At 43.7% G+C, this 19,374-nt stretch overlaps 1 protein-coding gene across 1 annotated transcript in view; it reads left to right on the forward strand.

The window, feature by feature from the left end:
- The window catches only part of KCNJ6 (potassium voltage-gated channel subfamily J member 6), a 265,669-nt gene that overhangs the window by 107,319 nt on the left and 138,976 nt on the right, over positions 1–19,374 (forward strand). The window lies entirely within an intron of this gene.

Consider the following 19,374-nt stretch of genomic DNA (forward strand, 5'->3'; position numbering starts at 1 on the left):
AATGGAATAGCATGAAGCCCTTTATAAGGATGATACATATTAATGATCACAGTATATGGAAATATCCACACCAGATACGGTTGAGTGAAAAAGGTATCATGTATAGTGGGATCCTACTAGGAAAAACTTGTGTTTTTGTGCATGCCTGTGTGTGTGTGTGTGTGTGTGTGTGTGTGTGTGTGTGTGCGTGCATGTCCCCACACACCCCCATAGGTATTACTCATAAAGAGGTATCTGGAATTATATTTACAGAAGAGTCACATTGTTATCTCTGCTGGTAAGATATTCTGCCAGACAGGGTAGGATATTCTAGGCTGCATGAAGAAATAAACTTAGGCATGACATGATCCAATACAATGGAAGTTTATTTCCCATTCATGTGAAGTCAAATGCTAGGACTGGCCACTACTGGAGGGAATTCAGGCTCCTCACGTCTGGATGTTGCCAACCCCAAGGTGTGGAGTTCCAGCTGTGTCCCCACAGGGAAAAGGAAAGGCATTGAATGAATATCCCATATCCCAGATATACCAAGATTTTCACGTCTATTGCTTGAATTTTCCAAATGAGCTTCCATTATCTTTAGGCTCTGAAAAGATTAGAGCACATTTCTTTTTGATAGAGTCACGGTATCTTTTTTGAAGAGGAGAAATGACAGAGGAGAGAGAGTAAGGGAGGGAATCGAGATAAACAAGCGCAGGCGCTCCGAGGCAGGCAAAGCCAGTGTAGCTGTGTGTCTGGCTCTCATTCCCGGGGTCAGGTGGCTTCTCTCCTTGAGGACTCCTGTCTTCAACCTCAGTCCACAAGCGTTTGGAGAAGGCAATGATTTCAGTCTTCAGAAACTCATTTTGCAGGTTTTTTATTTAATTTTAAATTTTTTATTTATTTTTGAGAGAGAGAGAGAGAGAGAGCGTGAGCAGAGGGTCAGAGAGAGAGGGAGACACAGAATCCGAAGACAGGCTCCAGGCTCTGTGTCCTAACCCGCGCTCAGGGTCGCGTTACTTTACTGAGCCCCGAGTTGAGGCGCCAAATGTCGTAACCCAGGAGAGGGAGACGCAGAGAGTAAAGGCAGAACTCACGGTTCTCCGATCAGGCGAAAGAGATCGTTTATTCAAAGAACTATTCTTTATATAGTCTTCAGGGGGGGGAAGACAAGGCAAGCTGACCTAGGCAGGCTACAGAGTCGAATGCATATCAAAGAAGCGCCCCGACTTTGCCTCAGCAATCTGGGGGATGGAGAACTAACACTGAATACGGTTTTGATCTTTTGTGTGCCTTGGCCACTCACATCTAGCTCAGCAAGACAGAAATGGCAATCTCCAGCCTCCAGATGCAAATCTTGTTTACTGGCTCACTCAACGGAGTGATAATCCTTGCCTGAGGCAGACAGAAAACTTGGCGGCCCCGGCCCCGACAGCTCTGAGCTAGCTGTCAGCACAGAGCCTGACACGGGGCTCGAACCCATGAACTGTGAGGTCATGACCTGAGCCGAAACCTGACACTCAACCAACTGAACCACCCAGGAGCCCCATCATCTTTTGGTTTTGATATCTTAGACCTCAAGGACATAAAGTAGGATGATATTATTGAACTTGATTTTTAAAAATTTTTTTAGTTTATTTATTTTGAGAGAGAGGGCATGCACACGCACAAGCAGGGAAGGGGGGGGTGCAGAGAGAGAAGAGGAGACAGAATTCCAAGCAGGCTCCATGCCATGAATTGTGAGATCATGACCTGAGCTGAGATCAAGAGTTGGATACTTAACCAACTGAGCTACCCAGGCACCCTGAACTTGATTTTTGACACAGTGAAAAGTCAACTAATTGCATCCTTAATGGAGTAGCCACTGTCTTTTTTAAAGGGCACACAAAGTCAGGCACAATCTCACAAAAGGGAATGATTCTTGTATCTCTGGAATGGAACTTGGAAAACCTTACTAAGATTTCCAGTGATGTTTCCAACAGTCCATCTTTTAGATGTTACTCTTGCTCATGACTTTTATGTAAAGTGGACTGTGGTCCTTTGGCCCCATCTTCAGAATTACATTTTAAAACTAACTTGTTAACCCATCACTGAAATACTCAGCCCTTTTGAGGTCACCACAATATTACAATTAACACTTTTAACATAATGCTCCCAAGCCTTACGATCAGATGAATTCCACAGATTTCAGTAGACAGTGAAAGTGTAAAGTCATCTCTCTAGCAGGTGCTATTTATTATTTAATTCATGAAAGGATTCATGCAACTCATGCTAATCTTATCTAACAGCAAATGTGTGACTACCTTGAATTCTACAGAGAAAGATCATTGCACAAGGGGCATATTCTTAAATGTGACAAGTGCCATTGACTTTCCCACAATCCTTGACCTTCAGAGTCACATATTTGCAACGTTTAGGCTGGGCAGACCCATTCCAGGGCTAACATGCTGCATTTCTTCACTGGCTTCATTGAATTAGGGCATGTAGTTTTCTGTTCATTTCTCTGAAAGTTGGAGGGAAATGGACTAAATCATCCCCAACGACAGGAGCAATTGCTCTAACAAAAGTAATTCTTCCAAAGATTATGAAACATTAGTTCAACTACACTCAATGCTCCTGGTATGTGGGGTAACCTGTCTCCAGATGCACAGATTGTTAGCAACTTCAGAATAAGCCAATCTTCATAAAGATTTCATGGGAAAATAGAAAAAGAAATAGAAAATAATCTAAATTGTAAAAAAATATTTTTTATTTTTTAAAATGTTTATTTATTTATTTTAAAAGGGAAGGAGGGGCAGAGAGAGAAAACGAGACAAAGAACCCCAAGCAGACTCCAGACTGTCAGCACAGAGCCTGATGCCGGGCTCGAACTCATGAACTCTGAGAGCATGACCTGGGCCAAAATCAAGAGTCAGGTGCCCAGCTGACTAAGCCACCCAGGTACCCCCCAAATACTTTTATTTTTAAAGAAATTATGCCAAAAAGAAAACATCTTGCACATTCTATTGAAAGTTATTTCCATTTATTACTCCCAAAATAATAAAACAGTGTAGCTGACAAATATATGCCTTTACCAAAATGTTTGTCAGCCACTTGAACTATAAAAATGAATGCAAAAGGTAGAACTATTCATGTTTCACTGCCTGGTCATAGTATTTAGCTTAGCAATTTATTATTCTCAAAAGGGCTAAAGTACCACTAGATATATGAAAATATTATTTTATTCTACTGATTACAGAAAATTTTTATATTTGTGAATTTATAGTCATTATAGTCAGGTACTAAAAAACAGGGATATTGAATTTTTCATCCCAAGCTTCCAAGGTAAATAGATCGTGGTCATTTGCCAAATCAAGTTGAAAATCCCTCCTGAGGTTTGAAAGCTGTCTGATCAATAGATCCCCTTAGCAAGGTCAAGGGAAGCAAGATCCTGAAATCCTAAAGACCTGGGTTAGGCTTTGGCTTTGCCATTTCCTTAGTGATCTTGGATATGCACCCTAATCTGTGTTTTCATGGTAATTACCTAATTTCCAGAAAAAAGGATAAGAATAGTTGGGACACAGGCTGTGCGGAGAATGAAATTGGATCATGTACCCAGCGCCCAACTCATAGTAGACTCTTGATGGGCCCATTTCTTTTTTCCACCTTCCTTGGTTGACGAATGGTTGAAAGCTCTAAGTAGAATTCTAGGTCCCCCACTCTGTTCCTCCAAGGGGTAAACCACTTCATCTCTCCCTGGCTCCCTCGTTTGTAACAACAGGACCACATTTCCATTTTTTAGCAGCCAGTTGCCAGGGTTTCTTTTCATCTCAGCCATGGCAGCTCTTGTGGAAGAGAGGACTCGTGAGCTGGGCAGATACTCCTGGATCTCTATGTACTAGAAGCACAGACTAGTTTCCTAGAATGTTTGTAAATTACCACAAGGTGAGAGACTTCAAACTGTAGAACAGTTCTCTTACGGTTCTGAAGGGTAGACGTTCAGACCTTGCTCCCCTGAAACCTGTGGGGAACACCCCTTCTTGCGTATTCCAGCTTCCAGTAGCCACTGGCAATTCTCAGCATTCTTTGGTTCATCATTAGACCACTTCCACCCCTGCCTCCCCCATTGTATGATATTCTCCCTGTGGGTCTTCATGTCGTCTTCCCTCTGTGCAGATTTATGTGTCCAAATTTTACCTCTTCTGAAGACACCAGTCAACAGATTAAGGCCAACCCTCATGCAATCTGACCTCATCTCACCTTGTTACTTCTGCAAAGACCCCATTTCCCAATAAGGTCACATTCACAGATCCTCGGAATTAGGGCTTGAATATATCTTTTTGAGAGACACAGTTTAACACCCAACAATGGGGGACTTCAGCTGTTACAAAAGGCCCTTGGGGGGGCTCGCAATCAGAGAGACAGGCTCGGATATCCAAAAGGCCACATTCAGAGGCGCAAGGTTCTTGTGCCCTGAGAGTGATATGTAGGCCCCGAAGGCCAATGGAGGAGGGAGATGGCGTCTGAGATTGGCAAAGTGTATTTTCCTTTTGCAAATATCTTCATTAAAATAGCACAATTAACTAGTTGTTACATAACCTTCTAATTTCTGTATAAGTCTAATTACATGAAATAGAAGTTGGGGTTTTGATTTTTTACTTTGCTTTTCTGTTTGGAGTGTAATTGTAACCACTGTAGTGTAAATGATGGAAAATAATTGCATATGTTAAAAAAATAAACAGAAAAAAATTAAAAATAATTAAAAATAAGATAAATAAATAAAAATTCAAGCAGAGGAACAGGAGCACCCTGGGCCCCCGGCGTCACTCCTTAGATGTGAATTTTTTTGTCATATAATTTTTTATTGAAAAATGCCATAAAATGTATGCTTCCAAATGTATAATTTAGTGGTGGCGGAGGGTTATATATTCACAAAGTTGCAGAATCACCACCACTACCCAATTTCAGGACTTTCCATCACCCCAAAAAGAAACTGTGTCTGTTAGCAGTCACTCCACACTCCCCTCCCCCTCCCCTCCTGCAATCACTAATCTACTCTCTGAAAATCTGTAGATTTCCTGTTACGGATATTTCATATAAATCAGGTTGTACAGTATATGACCTTTTGTGTCTGCCTTCTTTTAGTTGGTATAATGTTTGCAAGGTTCATTCATGTTCATACTTTTGAGTACTGGATAACACTGCACACCAGGCATATACCACATTATATCTACCCATTGGTCAGCTGGTGGACTTTGGTTGTTTCTACTCTTTGGTGATTGTGAGTAATGCCATGTAATAATTTTTGTGTGGACACATGTCTTCTGTTCTCTTCAATATATACCTAGGAGTGAAACTGCTGGATCATATGTTAGCTTGATGTTTAACTTTTTGAGGAACTACCAAAATGTTTTCAAAACAGCTGCATCATTTTACAATCCTATAAGCGATGAATGACAGTTCCAATTTCTCCACATCCTCAACAACCCTTGTTATTGTCCGTCTTTTTGATGATAGGCGCATTGGTGGGGGAGGGGTGGTATCTCGATGAGGTTTGATAGGGAAAAGATTTGCATTTCCCTGGTGACTAATGATGTTGAGCATCTTTTCATGTGCTTATGGGCCATTTTTATATCTTCTTTGAAGAAAGGTCTATTCACATCCTTTGCCTGCCTTTGATCAGGTGCAGAGCATTTTTGCTCACACAGATTTTGAGCCCAGAAATTAAAATTCAGAAAAGGAGATCTGGAAAGAAGTGCAGGGCAGACAACATTAGCTAGAATCTTCCCTGAAAGCATCTTCACTCACTAATGCCTCACCTCCTCCCTCTGTGCCCGGGCCACCTTGAGGTCAGGTCAGGAGCTGAGATGGAGAGAACCCAGCCAAAGGATGAGCCCAGCATCTCTGGGCTTCTGGTTCCTTCTTTCTGTGAAGAAAACAGAGGTGCATAGAAAATTGTTATCTCTTCCAGTGGGGAGTAAGTGTCCTGTGTTCATTTCAGTTTGCCAGGATACCACTTTCTTGTCACTGTGCCTCTGGTCTGTTGTCTGCCATGGGGCTGGGGCTCTGCCAATTTGAAGATGCAGTCATCAGTGACGGTGGTTGATGTCTGTTACAAATCATCCCCCAGAGCACATCCCCATGATGAAATGCCATCCAGTAGTGTGTGAAGAGGTCCTTCAGCCAATTAGAGTGGCAGGGATTGTGACAGATTTTGTGACTATGACCCGGACAGACTGACTATAACCCATGAATCCTCAGCCCATTCTGGTCCCTGGGTCCCCCAGACTTTTTTTATGGCAGAATGATGTCTTGTTCTATTAAGTACATTTTGAGACCTCTCAGATGCTGTGTTATGGGACCTGTGGATTCAAGGTCATAGATGCTCAGCCAGAATTGTTGTCAGAAGGAAGGTGTTAAAACAAGAAATTAAATCTCTTAGTCTAGTCAGCCATTCTGTGGACACTAAGGAAGAAGGACAGTCCTAGGCAGGATGATAGGTTGACTTTTTGATCCCCATCACATTCCTGGTCTTCCAACTCGCCCTAGAGAGAGAAATATAATTTCCCAAATAGTTGTCAAAAGCTCGAAGCTTGACTAGCTCCCGATGCTGTGACAACAATGAGCAGAGAAAGCCATTTACTTGAAACTCAACAACCATCAAAAGGGTTTGAAATTCTTACGGAGTCTGATAGAGTGGAAAGTCCTGTAGGCATTCCTGAATAAAACAAGTTAGGAGTGAAGGGTCTGAGTGACCTGGCACAAGAAAGAGGAGCCCACTAGCCTCTGAGTGGGAGAGTCTGTCTATACATGCAGTCATGGCTGCCATGTTGAATCGTTACCATAGACACCTCGTCTCTTCCTCCTGTGCATTTGCTTCAGAGTAACTCTTTCCTGCCATGGTCTCCTAGGAACCTCTAGATGATTAAAATGCTCTTTTTTGTTTTTAGCAGGACGATCACAAAGCACCTAAATTTGTGTTGTTTTCAGCCACTAAGTTGGTAGTAATTTGTCACAGCAGCAACAGGAAGCTAATATAGATTCATTCTCAGGGTGGTCCCTATGGCCAGAAATCTACAATGGGTTGGCTTTGCTGAGCTTCTGCAGACTCTAGGGAAGAATCCATTTTCTTGTTTTTTCCAGCTTCTAGAACCATCTATCCTTCTTGGCTTATGGCACCGTTCTGCATCTTCAAGCCAGCAGGGTTGCATCTTCAAATTCTCTCTCTCTCTCTCTCTCTCTCTCTCTCTCTCTCTCTCTCTCTCTCTCTCTCTCTCAGACTCTCTCTCCCTCCCTCCTCCTGTCAGCACATCACCTCTTTCTTCTTCTGACCATCTTCACTCTCCCTTCTTAGGACACAGGTGATTGCAATAGTACCATCCAGATAATCCAGTCTAACTTTTCCATCTCAAGATCCTTAACTTAACCCTATCTGCAAAGCTTCTTTCACCCTGTTAGGGAACAGATTCATGCACTGCAGAGACTAGGAGGACGAGGACATTTGGAGGAGGTCTACTGTTCAAACTGCCAGTCTCCCAGACCTGAACACCAGGGGATTTGGGGACTCTTTCCCTGCAAAAGAGTTTGCACCTTGCTTACAAAGGCGACTGAAGAAAGACCATCTGATGAGTAGATAATGAAAGGATATTTAGATACATCATCTTTGTCTTAGTTGATCTTTCACACAAGAGGCAATAATCAGCCTTACCCCCCACACAAAGCCCTCAACATTCTCTGTGTCTGTGTAAAGCACCATGAGTTTGGTTTCAACTCCTTCAGTACCACTCACAGGCCATGGGATTTGAGGCCGTCATGATATGTACTATTTTATTAACCCACTTGGGGGGGGGTCAATAACTTTCATACCCCATAAGGTGACTGGGAAGAAGCATTCTGAAATAATTTACATGAAGGGGCTTTTTAGAAAGAAAATGCCAAATAAATGTGGGTTGTTCAAGGTTATCTCCTTCATCCTGACCACACCCCTATGTGTTAGGAACCAGGTACCTCTGTCTCTCCTTCAGCGGTGGAGAGAAGCAGAGTCAGAGAACCAGCGGGGAGATTAGTCATCCAGCCACTTGGTCTTTCAGTGGGGGGACAGCAGTGGGGTGAGGGGACAATTGCCCATCAGCAGCTGCGGTTGTGAGAGGGAGGTGCGTCCTGTGAAAAGTGCTGAGGGTGCCCCACAACCAACCTTCCCAGATTGCTGCTTTGAATATGAATAGGATGGAGCTCTCCGGGAGGGTGTCCAGGAGAAAGCATGTGGGCAGAGCCTGCGTAGAATCTTAGTCATCTTCTTAGAGTTTTTGTACCCAGTGCATGCTCAAAGGATGGTGATTTGTTATCAAACCGCAAACAATAAATGAAGCAGAAATTTGAGACTGTTTGCAAGATAACTCAAACAAAATGGGGGTGTGCTTTCATCCAAAATATCCAGGAGAATGAGTCCTGCTTATTTAGAAGAGATCGTGGTCGTCAGAGTCGGAGAGGCTGAAAGGTTGAGTAAGGAAGTAGAAGTTGTAGTAAACAAGAACACTCCCTAAGGAACCAGCTACTTTTCATAGCTGGTTCTGCCTCAAGCACAGCTCTTCCTTTATCACCAACATCTCTCTTCTCTATCCCTCATCAACCCCCAACCCAGGTGTGAAATCCTTTACCGTCAGTTCTGTCCTCTGAGTCACAGATGTGGTCTGGTAATCCATCGCAAGTGGGTCACAACGTGAACAGCAATGTCTTGTATGTGCAGGGTTTCATAAAGTCACTGACAGTGATCAGGTTGGGGTCTCCTCTGATCTCAGGGGTAAAGCACTGATGTATGGTGACCAGGCAGAGGTGCCCCCCATCCCCGACAACCAGAGAGGAGGTAACAAGGGGGAAGGTGGCAAATGGGAAGTGCCTTCAAAGAGAATGATTAGAGAGGCCCTCGGGGAAACAAAGTCCTGCCCATTTTTGGAGAACTGACCCTCTTTATGACCCTCCTGATAAGCTAAGTGTGTAAAATGAAGGCTGTCTGATGAATGTTTCCAGAAAAATCACACAGAAGAAAAATAATCAACATTTAATTCCTACTTTTTTCCTAAGAACTCATGCATAGTTATAATTCTAACCAAAACCACTATCAATAGAAGATAGTATAAGCTTATTTTCCTAGTTTGTGTTTCAGTTTCCAATATAAAGTTCCAACAACCATGCCTTTCTTTCCTTTGTGTATTTTTTGCTGTTCAGCATGAAGTTTTGGTCAGATTCCCCTATGGGCTCTCCCCAGTTTAATGAGGGCTTCCTGCACTCTGTCTTTACTGCCCACGATCCAGTGTGGGAGACGTGGCCACCTTGATGTGTCACTGGCAGATATCTCTTGGAGGGAAGAAGGCTACCACGGCTCTATATAACACATCCTGCCTCAACCAGGTTCAAAGGCAGGACCGAGCAGGAAAGGTCTTCTTTTTCTCATTTTACCTCCACTCATGTCTTCTGCTGACTTCCTCTAAGGATTGGAAAACACAGCCAACCCCTAGTTGTAAGCAAGGCTGGAAAAGTGAGTATCTGGCACTTGTTGTGGATAGTAGACTGGCTTAAAAAAACAACAACAGGTAGAGAATGTCTACTGGTAGTGAGTCAGTAATGTGTTTTCATTATTGTTATAACTGCATGATGGACATGCAATCAGATAAGTTATTTATTCTGAAACTTAGTATTCTATTGCCCAGATAGTGCGTTCCACAGATTGACAGGATCATATAAGGAATCTCCCTTGTTTCACCCTTTATAATCCACACCCAACCCTTCCGCTACATGGTAGCTACAAAAGAGACAAAGGATAATCCAGAGAGGCCACTTATAACATAGATCATATGATGAGAAAAGTCATATGCAGGCAACGTATCTATGAGGAGACCTGATTGAGGTTGGGGGTGGGGGTAGGGAATGCAGAAGGTCTTATTCTGACCTCCTTAAATCTCAGCATTAGAACCAGGAGGAGTCTCAGAGACCATCTCATCTAAGAACTTCACTTTGTGTAGGGAAGAACTGAAGGTAGAAAGTGAATTAAGACCCACATGATTCTGAATGACATGAAGCTTGGTACTCTCTATGGCCACTCAAGTCAGGCTACTGGCCTTGAATTTACCACCTTAGACTTCCAAAATAGCCAACTGTTTCCCCTTGACACTGAAGCAAAGCTGTTTTTTGGGTTCACAGGTTTACTTCATTTTAATGGATTAAACCATTCTAATATGTCTTTAAATTTGCTTGGTTTCCAATACACCAAACTCCTAAGAAAGGTTTGCTTATTTGTCTTGGCAGCATTGTAACCTTTTCACCTCCATGCAGTGTCCATAAAAAAAGGCATGAAGAAAGATCTAGAAGCAACTTTGGGTTAAGGAGAACATGAACTGGGGTGCCTGGGTGGCTTAGTCAGTTAAGCATCTGACTTCAGCTCAGGTCATGATCTTACATTCATGGGTTTGAGCCCCATGTCAGGCTCTGTGCTTATAGCCCAGAGCCTGGAGCCGGTTTCAGATTCTGTGTCTCCCTCTCATCTCTGATCCTCCCCTGCTCATGCCATTGCTCTCTGTCTCTCAAAAATAAAAAAATAAAAAGAACATGAACAGCACTTTCTAGCCTCAAAGCAAAATGGTGGCCAGTCATCGTTATGTTCTGTCCTGGCAGATTCCTGGTCTTTGCCATGTTGTCCTTAGAAGGTTGTCCCTTCACTTCAGTCTCCTATAGAATCTATAATTTTTTACTTTTTAAATGCAAAGGGCAGGATGAGACTATGTCAGACATACCAAATGGCAAGAAATCCCAGAATGCTTTTGATGTTCCTGATGCCTAAGGAAAATTCCTTTACCCTTTGTTCCTCCATTTCCTCATCTATAAAATGGGGATAATAAAATCGTTCAAGAAACCACTTAAAGACCCAAAGAAGTTATATAATTATGTTCTCTTTTCTTTTTTAAACCCCACATAATTCTAATTGAACTCCATGGGATGATCTCACCTTGTCAAAGAACTAACCCAGGGAAATTCTCTTGTCCTTCTTAAGAAGGGAGGCCTGTCCTGAGGGCTGATGTGGCCTCCTCTTGTACTAATTTCCTTCATTTCAGCGCCTTACACTGTAGAAGCTGTAAATCACAAATGGGAAGGGTTCCATAAAACAGCCTTTGACCTACTCACGGGCATCTAGGGGAAGATACGAATGGCCTTCCACATAAGAGCAGTTTGCTCCTAACAATGCCAACACTTTGGTTCCATTTTAGTATCTTGATAGAAATTCTTGTAGGAAGTGTTACATTTCCTTCCACCTTCTTTAGACTAGGTGTAATTTATCATCTTCTGTCTAGGCCTTCAGGTCTGTATTACGAGCATGCTTGAGTCTGAGCCATAGTTATGCTTGAACTTTAGTTCTGTCTCCTACTTTATATCAGTCATATCTGCCTTTAGTACCAGAAAAATTGGATTTTTCCTTGATCAATACTAGACCTCTTACCTAGTCATGAGCAGAATGATGTCACTCCTAATAGGTGCTCACTACCTTAATTTTTTTAATGTTTATTTATGTATTTTGAGAGAAAGAACGAGAGAGAGAGAGACAGAGAATTCGAGCAGGGGTGGGGCAGAGAGAGATGGAGAGAGAAAAAGAATCCCAAGCAGACTTTGTGCTACCAGCGCAGAGCCCGACACAGGGCTTGAACCCACAAACTCTGAGATCATGACCTCAACTGAAACCAAGAGTCGGATGATGAACTGACGGAGCCACCCAGTTTTTTAAAAAGTTGTTAAACAGCAGACACAGAAGCCCAATTTACCAAAGTAAATACGTTGTTGAAAAGTCGTGTGTAATAATTAGGAAATAATAATTAACATTAATTAGGTATTTTCATCCACCAGTCTCTGTTTTAAGCACTCCATCTGCATTGTTTGGCCTACTTGCCTTGACAACTTTTTTAGGTGGATATTGTTTTATTATGTCCAGTTTATAGACAAGGAAACTGAAGCATAAGGAGTTAAGGAATGCTCGCAAGGGTTAAGGAATAGAAAATCTTGGGGCACCTGGGTGGCTCAGTGGGATAAGTGCCCAACATCAGCTCAGGTCATGCTTCATGGTTCGTGGGTTCAAGCCCCTCATCAGCCTCTGCACTGACAGCTGGCAGCCTGTAGCCTGCTTCAGATTCTGTGTCTTCCTCTCTGTGTCTCTCTCTCTGTCTCTGTCTCTGTCTCTGTCTCTGTCTCTCTCTCTCTAAGATAAACATTTTTTAAAAAGGAAAGAAAAAAATTTATTCTTCCAGTTTAGACAGTCTACTCCAGAGACGTGGTCACTAACCAGGGTCTGTGACAGTAACCAATTTGATGAAATGGATGTAATCATTATTGTAAAAATGAAACAGAATAAAAAGGAACAGAAAATCTTTCATTGTAAGAGTACAGGATAAAGAGGAAAGAATTATTCCATGAAACTCTTGGTTTGAGTCTACATACACACTCACATAAACATATGTATATGAATATGTCCACTGAGTCATGACAAAAAATGTATTTGTTATTGTGAGATATTGTTAGAAGAGCTGAAAAACAATAGTAAACAATACGACTTCTTTTTTAACAAATGGATTATCCTTTATTTTCATGGTCCATGTGTGATTCCCTACCTTCCATTCATGATAAAAAAAAAAAGTAGTATTAGTTTACTTCAAGCAAATTTCCACTGGAAATGGCAAGGTAAACACCTGCCTGTCTAAGCTGTGTGACAACGTGTCTAAGACCTCAGGCTCTGGGATCAAAATGAGTTTAAACCCTGACCTTGAACTTCTCTCGCATGCATACTTTGGGCAAACTTCCTAACCTCCCTGATGTCAGGTCCCCTTAGAACGAACACCTCCCTCACGTGGTTCCGGCCCGGAATAAAGGTGATGATGACGTCACATATCTGTCAGCAAGCCTGGTACATAAGGAACCTTAGAGATACGGGACCTCTTGCCCCCTTAGCCACACCCTTCACTCCAGAGCTGGTGCGCCTGGGAAGGGGTGGATTTGAGTTCTGTGGTGCCTGCTCGTGAAGCCCAAGACCTCTCAGCCCCCAGCAGGGGGTGGAAAGGGGAGAGGGGGAGGTGACATTCTGGTGTCACAGATGTGGTCTTCTTCATGGTGTAGCCCTTCTGGTTTAGTGACAGCCACTAGAGTCTACATTATCCCTGCATGTGCAAGTGAAATAACCTACTTGGCTTGACAAGCCATGAGAAATCAGTCCCTCAAAAAGTAGGAGCTGTTCTTTAATGGATAGAGAACATTCTAGAAATAGCATCTAAACCATGAAGATTATCTAACTCTAAATCCTTTCCGGCTTCCTCGGGATTAGGCCATTCTCCTCCACCCTAATAAACGGAAAGAATGACTTTTTCCAGCCTTTAATGGGGTTGACACATCTTCTTCCCTGATAAGACTCCCAATAACCCTGACAGTGACCAGCAGAGTCCCCAGGGCACCCTTACCTAGTGCTGGAAGTCAGCACCACCAGAGAAGTGGCTCATGGCTTTGTGGTCTTGCCTTGTGGCCAGGCCTCACACATCACAGGACCCTGGTCAGCCTGCTCTGCGGAAGTGGCCAGCCACTAGGAACCAGACGATTTCCGTGCAGAAAGCAACAGTAACTGGCTTTAGTAGAGTCCTCCAGAGTTTACAAAGATGCTGTGTGTATATTGTCTCATGTCCCCTTGCCTGAAAACACCCCTTGATTAAACTGGACAGATATTGTCACTGTCAAGATGAAAGGGCAGGGCGCCTGGGTGGCTTCGTCAGTTAAGCATCCAACTTCAGCTCAGGTCATGATATCTTGGTTTGTGGGTTCCAGTCCCACCCTGATAGTGAGGAACCTGCTTGGAATTCTCTCTCGCCCTCTCTCTCTGCCCCTCCCCTGCTTATGCTCTCTCTATCTCTCAAAATAAATAAATAAACTTTAAAAATTAGAAGATGAAAAGGTGCGGGTAAAGAGAGCCAGGCTTTGGTGTCCTTGTGGGATACGGGGAAATTACCTACCCTCGCTGGGGCTCACATTCCTTACCCACAAAATGCCATAATGACTAAACCCAGGTGAGGTCTTTTAAAAAAATGTTAATGTTCGTTTATAAAAATAAAGAGAGGGAGAGAGAGAGAGAACGAGAGGGAGAGAAAGAAGGCACAAGTGGAGGAGGGACAGAGAGAAAGGGAGACAAAGAATCCAAAGCAGGCCCCTGGCTCCTAGCTGTCAGCACAGAGCCCAATGCAGGGGCTTGAACCCATGAGCAGTGAGATCATAACCTGGGCCAAAATCAGTTGCTCCACCGACTGAGCTGCCCAGCTCCCCTACCCAGTGTAAGGTTTAAGTGAGATAATCTTTAGCATAGAGTAGATGCTGGATAAAACACAGCCACCGACTCCTCCTCACTTCCTCTCCCTACCCTACTGGACTCCAGAATTTGTGTGCTACCCCCAATGCTGCAAAGAAGGTTGATCCGCTGCCTGCAACTGATTAATACTGTGCTCTTTGAAGAGAGGGGCAGAGACAGACGCTCTTGTATTTTCCACAGTACGCCCCGGGGATGAGTGCAGAGAGGGCAACTGAGTTCAAAGAAAACAAAAATCATTAACTTAGTGATTGATCTGGGCAGCCGGTGGCTTCACCGGTGTGTGAGCTGAGACCAGAGAAGCAGACAGAGTCCAGCGGGGCTTCCTGGAGACCCAGGGTCTCTGTCAGATGACCATGAGCCAACCCCAGGGCAGCAAGTATGACAGGGGTCGCGGATGCACCGACGTTCGTGCCCATGGACGGAAGTATTTCTCCACCTGCCTTTCCTTATTTCATCTTTGGATGAACCTGCTGGCTTGATGTGCATCACATTACTCAACCACTGACAGATAAAGACATGGCTCTCCAATACCAGTTAAGCCCCTGCCCCATTCATAGGAAGAAAATTAGGTACAAAAAATAAAGACATTTTTGAAACAGACTAAAAACAACAACAACAACAACAAAATACACCCTTCAATCTTTGCCAACAGATTAGGAATGGAAGGCTGCCTATCACCTTGGAGCACTGTAAAAAGCAAAGACAGGCGGGCAATAAAACCTCCCATCAAGAAAATTTTCCTCAAATAGTGGACAGCCATGGTCTAGAAAATCACTGTAGAATCACTTTTTTTATGTGCCCTGCTTCTTTCTTTTGTCAAACGTAATTTATGCCGATAAAATGAACATTGGCCCAGACTGCCAGTCCACCTCTAAAGGTATTCTCAAAACCTGTCATTTTGTCAAAGAGGAATTTGTTTGTCCCTGCCAGTGCTTTCGCAAGCTCGGCCACTTGCTCAATGCCCAGGTCACCCCAGCATGGACTGTGAGAGAGAGGACAGTCAGATGTAGACAGAGGACAGTCAGATAATGGATGCACTTGTCTTTCCTTGGGGTGAGTCTGGGTTCAAGAATCCCAGATCAGAGGTAGTTGGGCATATCGCTATCATTTTTCTTCATTTTAGAATGAACAATGAAATCTCTTTTTTGGGTCTTCTAATGTAAGGTTAATAGAAGCTGCCCTGGAGGAGTGGGAAAGAGCTGGCCATGTGTTCAAGGACAGAGTCCTCCCCTGACCTCGCGGCTGGTCCAGAGGACTCTGTGTGGCTGGAGGACAAGGTGCCTCTTGGGGCTGGCGTTCCAACAGCATCAAGGAGCCAACACTTTGTGATGAGGCACCCAATTGGATTGTGAGACAAATTTAAAAATAGACAGCAAAGATCTAGCAAAGGAGAAATCACAACATAAATTGGCTTTTGCAATCCAACTGTGATAAACAGTGGGAAGTAATGGAAATGTAATTGTGGAGCCCTTGGATGTGGCATTAAACTCTGAACAGAAAGGGTTCACATTAGCAAACACCAGTATGATCCTTTGAAGGAGAGAGGGTGATTTCGATTTGATTAGCCTTACTGTTCTAGTCCTATTTACAAAGTTTCCTCCAAATGCTCGCAAAAGGGATGGGGGAAATTAAGACGTAACCCAGAAAAATTTCCTCTTGCATTTTGAAAAGACTAGAGCCCCGCCCCCCCTCAGTCATATGTAGGTCACCCACAGGTATCAGCAATCCCCATAGGTTCCAAATCGCTTGGTTTTGTCATACAATCTACGTAGCGTGAAGGTGCTAGACATTTTAATCCTGACTCTGCCACCTGAGTACGCACAATCTTGGGCAAGGAATGTAATCTATTTAAGTTTCCGGCTTCTCATTTGTGAAACGTCCAGTGATCCAGCCTGGTAAAACGAAGGTATTTATCAGTGCGCAGTATTGTTTTCCAGTTTTGTGTGGCATTAAATGACGCCCATTTCCTTTCATCTCCCTTTGATAAGAACCTCTTGGGGACTGACATTTTCTCCCTGATGCAATCAGTGCTGAAGAGGGCACGTCTGGTAGTCACAATTCAAGGAGGCACAAGGTTATGTGAATTGTGTGACAGAGAGAGAGAGACTGATCTCAGATGCAGTAATCAGAGATGGAGAGTGAGCCTGGCCACGGCTGAGACTAGACTAGTCTATCCCAAACTCACCGGGATCTCAGGACGATCCTTGCCCTCCACACTGACCTCCAGCCCTTCTCCATCACCACACATCTAGATCTACAGTGGCCTTTGAGTTCATGAGTCCTGTGCCAGTCTTTAGAGCCAGCCGTCCCCACTCTGACCACAAGCCAATGGTTATGTGCCCAATGGAGCCTGAGACATTCAAAATTCAGAGCCAGAGGAGAGTTATACATACCTGCATCATTTAAAAATGTTTTGGGCAGGGGCGCCTGGGTGGCTCAGTTGGTTAAGCCTCCGATTTCAGTTCAAGTAATGATCTCATGGTACGTGGGTTTGAGCCGTGCATCGGGCTCTGTGCTGACAGCTAGAGCCTGGAGCCTGCTTTGGATTCTGTGTCTCCCTCTCTCTCTGACCCTCCTCTGCTCATACTCAGTTTCTCTCTGTCTCAAAAATAAACAAACATTAAAAAAATATTTTTAAAGAATGTTTTGGGCTGTGAGACTAAACCATAGGAAGGAATATGCTTTTTGCACGTAACATGAAATTGCTGGTAGGAGTGAGTTATTGATTCAGCCATCCAAAAGTGTCATCCAAAGGCCGAGATTCTTTCTTCCATCTCTCCCAGCCTTAGCAAGCTAGACTTACATCCACAAGCTCATCACCTCAGGGGGTGTCTTATTCCTCAGCTGGAGATGAGTCCCATCATAGGCTAGGTGGCTTAAATAACAGGAATTTTTTTTCTGAAGGCTGCGAGTCTAAGGTGAGCATGGTTGGGCTCTAGGAAGGGCTCTCTTCCTGACTTGTACACAGCTGTCTTCTTGCTGTGCGTTCACGTCGGCTTTCCTCAGTGCATGTTCATGGAGAGAGAGACAGAAATGTCTCTGACTTCCTCTTCTTGTGATCCTATCAGATTAGGATCCCACCTTGAGGTCACCTTGTGACCTCACTTAACCTTAATTACCTCTTTAAAACCCTGTCTTTAAATACAATCACAATGGGGGTTAAGAATGGGACATTCCAATTATGAGGGGGACACTATTCAGTCTGTAGTGGGGGGGAGGGGATGCCATAATCTAGGCATTGCATCTCAGGTAGGAAGGAGGAAATTAATACAAAAAATACATCTTTTTTTCAGGAAACAACTCCTTGACTGACTTCCCTTTATGTCCCAAGGTCATCCCTGCCTGCACGGAAGTCTTAGAAGTGAGAGGGAGGTGGCTGAGGACAAAGTGACTGGGGTTGGCTGGGTATGCAGTTCACCAAGGTTGACGTACCTGTTTCCCATGATTTCCTTGAGACTCGTGAAATGGCTAATCTTGCAGAAGAGCTTTCATCTTTTTGCAGATGAGTCGATCATGAGAGTCTCATTTTTGTCTTGAAGGAGTTCTTGATAGATTAGCAGAAGATTCCCTCTTAGGCACTATATTAGTTAGCTTTTGCTACATAAAAAAACAAAAACACAAAAACCCTCCCAAAGGTCAACAGTTCTTTGGCTTGGCAATTTGAGTTGCACCCCTCTAGGTGATCCTTCTAGGCTTGGAAGGACTCACGCATGCACCCAGGTCTGCTGTCAAGTCAGCTGAAGCTCGCCAAGATGGGTTGTCTCTGCTCCCCATGGTCTTCCTTCCTCCAGCTAGCCTGGGTTTACTCACATGGCACCTGGGCAGATGCCTGCAGAGGAAGAAAACTGGCCCACCTGTACGTCCGCCCCATTCTCCTGGCCAAAGCAAATCATGCAGTCATCCAGATTCAGGGGGTTGGGGAAGCAGGCACTACCTGCCAGTGGACAAAGCTGCAAAGTCCCATTGCCAAGATCATGAAGAAGGCGGGGGGGCGGGGGGAGGGTTGTGGCCATGTTTATGATCTATCACAATTCATGTTAGAGGAAGTATGGTGAACAAATGAGTAAGAGTAAGAAGGATGCTCCAAATCCGTATTCTGTTGAATCATGTTAATAACTACTCCCAAAGCAAATTAAACATCCTCCACTATATCAAAAGAAATAAAAAAATAAAAAATCAGTTCCAAATTCCATAACAAGCTACTGGAATTGGGCCCAAACGCTGTTACATCTTCATGTATTTGCCTTGCCTCAAAGCAAAACTGACAAGAACTTTGATGAATATTTGTTGTCGAAAATGAATGTAGGACTCTGGAGGAAAACCTGAAATCCATGAGCAGCTTCATTAAGCGATCAACAAGCACTGAATGGTATTAAGACCGAATGAGCCAGTGCCTTGAGCAACAACAGATCTTTCTTCTCCTGTCTGCACACAATTGGTACTTGAGAAATGTAAGAGCCAGACCATAATCACATTAGTTTCTGTCCATGACCTGCAAGAAGCCCCACCCCCCTGGGATGGTAAAGACACAGGGAGAAGAGTAGAGGTGATCCAACCCCATTATTTTTAATTAAAGGCACTGCTGATGGACTCGTGACCTTAAGGAGAACATCTCTGACCTTTCCATGACTAGGCTCAAACCCATGACTTTAATTAATAGTCCTCATAGTTCTTCTGCCAGTTCTTTCTAATTGCATTTCAGAGTAGTATGCTGATTTTTCAGTAGGCCAATTCCCTTAGGCTTTCAAAAATATTCAGTATCAGATTCCCCTGGGCATCAGGCATCACCTTGTCTACGTTATTCACAGCATGACTGCGTTCATTAAAATTCACTGCAAGTTCCCAAACAAATACGTTCATTTATTTGGGGATTCCAAGATAGATCGGCATGCCTCTCCTTTTGTTTTGTTTTGTTTTTTCCCATACTATTTTATTGTCAAATTGTTTTCCATACAACACCCAGTGCTCTTCCCCATAAGTGCCCTCCACCATCACCACCACCTCTTTTCCCCTCTCCCCCTTCCCCTTCAACTCTC

The sequence above is a fragment of the Suricata suricatta genome, chromosome 5, assembly GCF_006229205.1.
Source record: "Suricata suricatta isolate VVHF042 chromosome 5, meerkat_22Aug2017_6uvM2_HiC, whole genome shotgun sequence".
NCBI lineage: Eukaryota > Metazoa > Chordata > Mammalia > Carnivora > Herpestidae > Suricata > Suricata suricatta.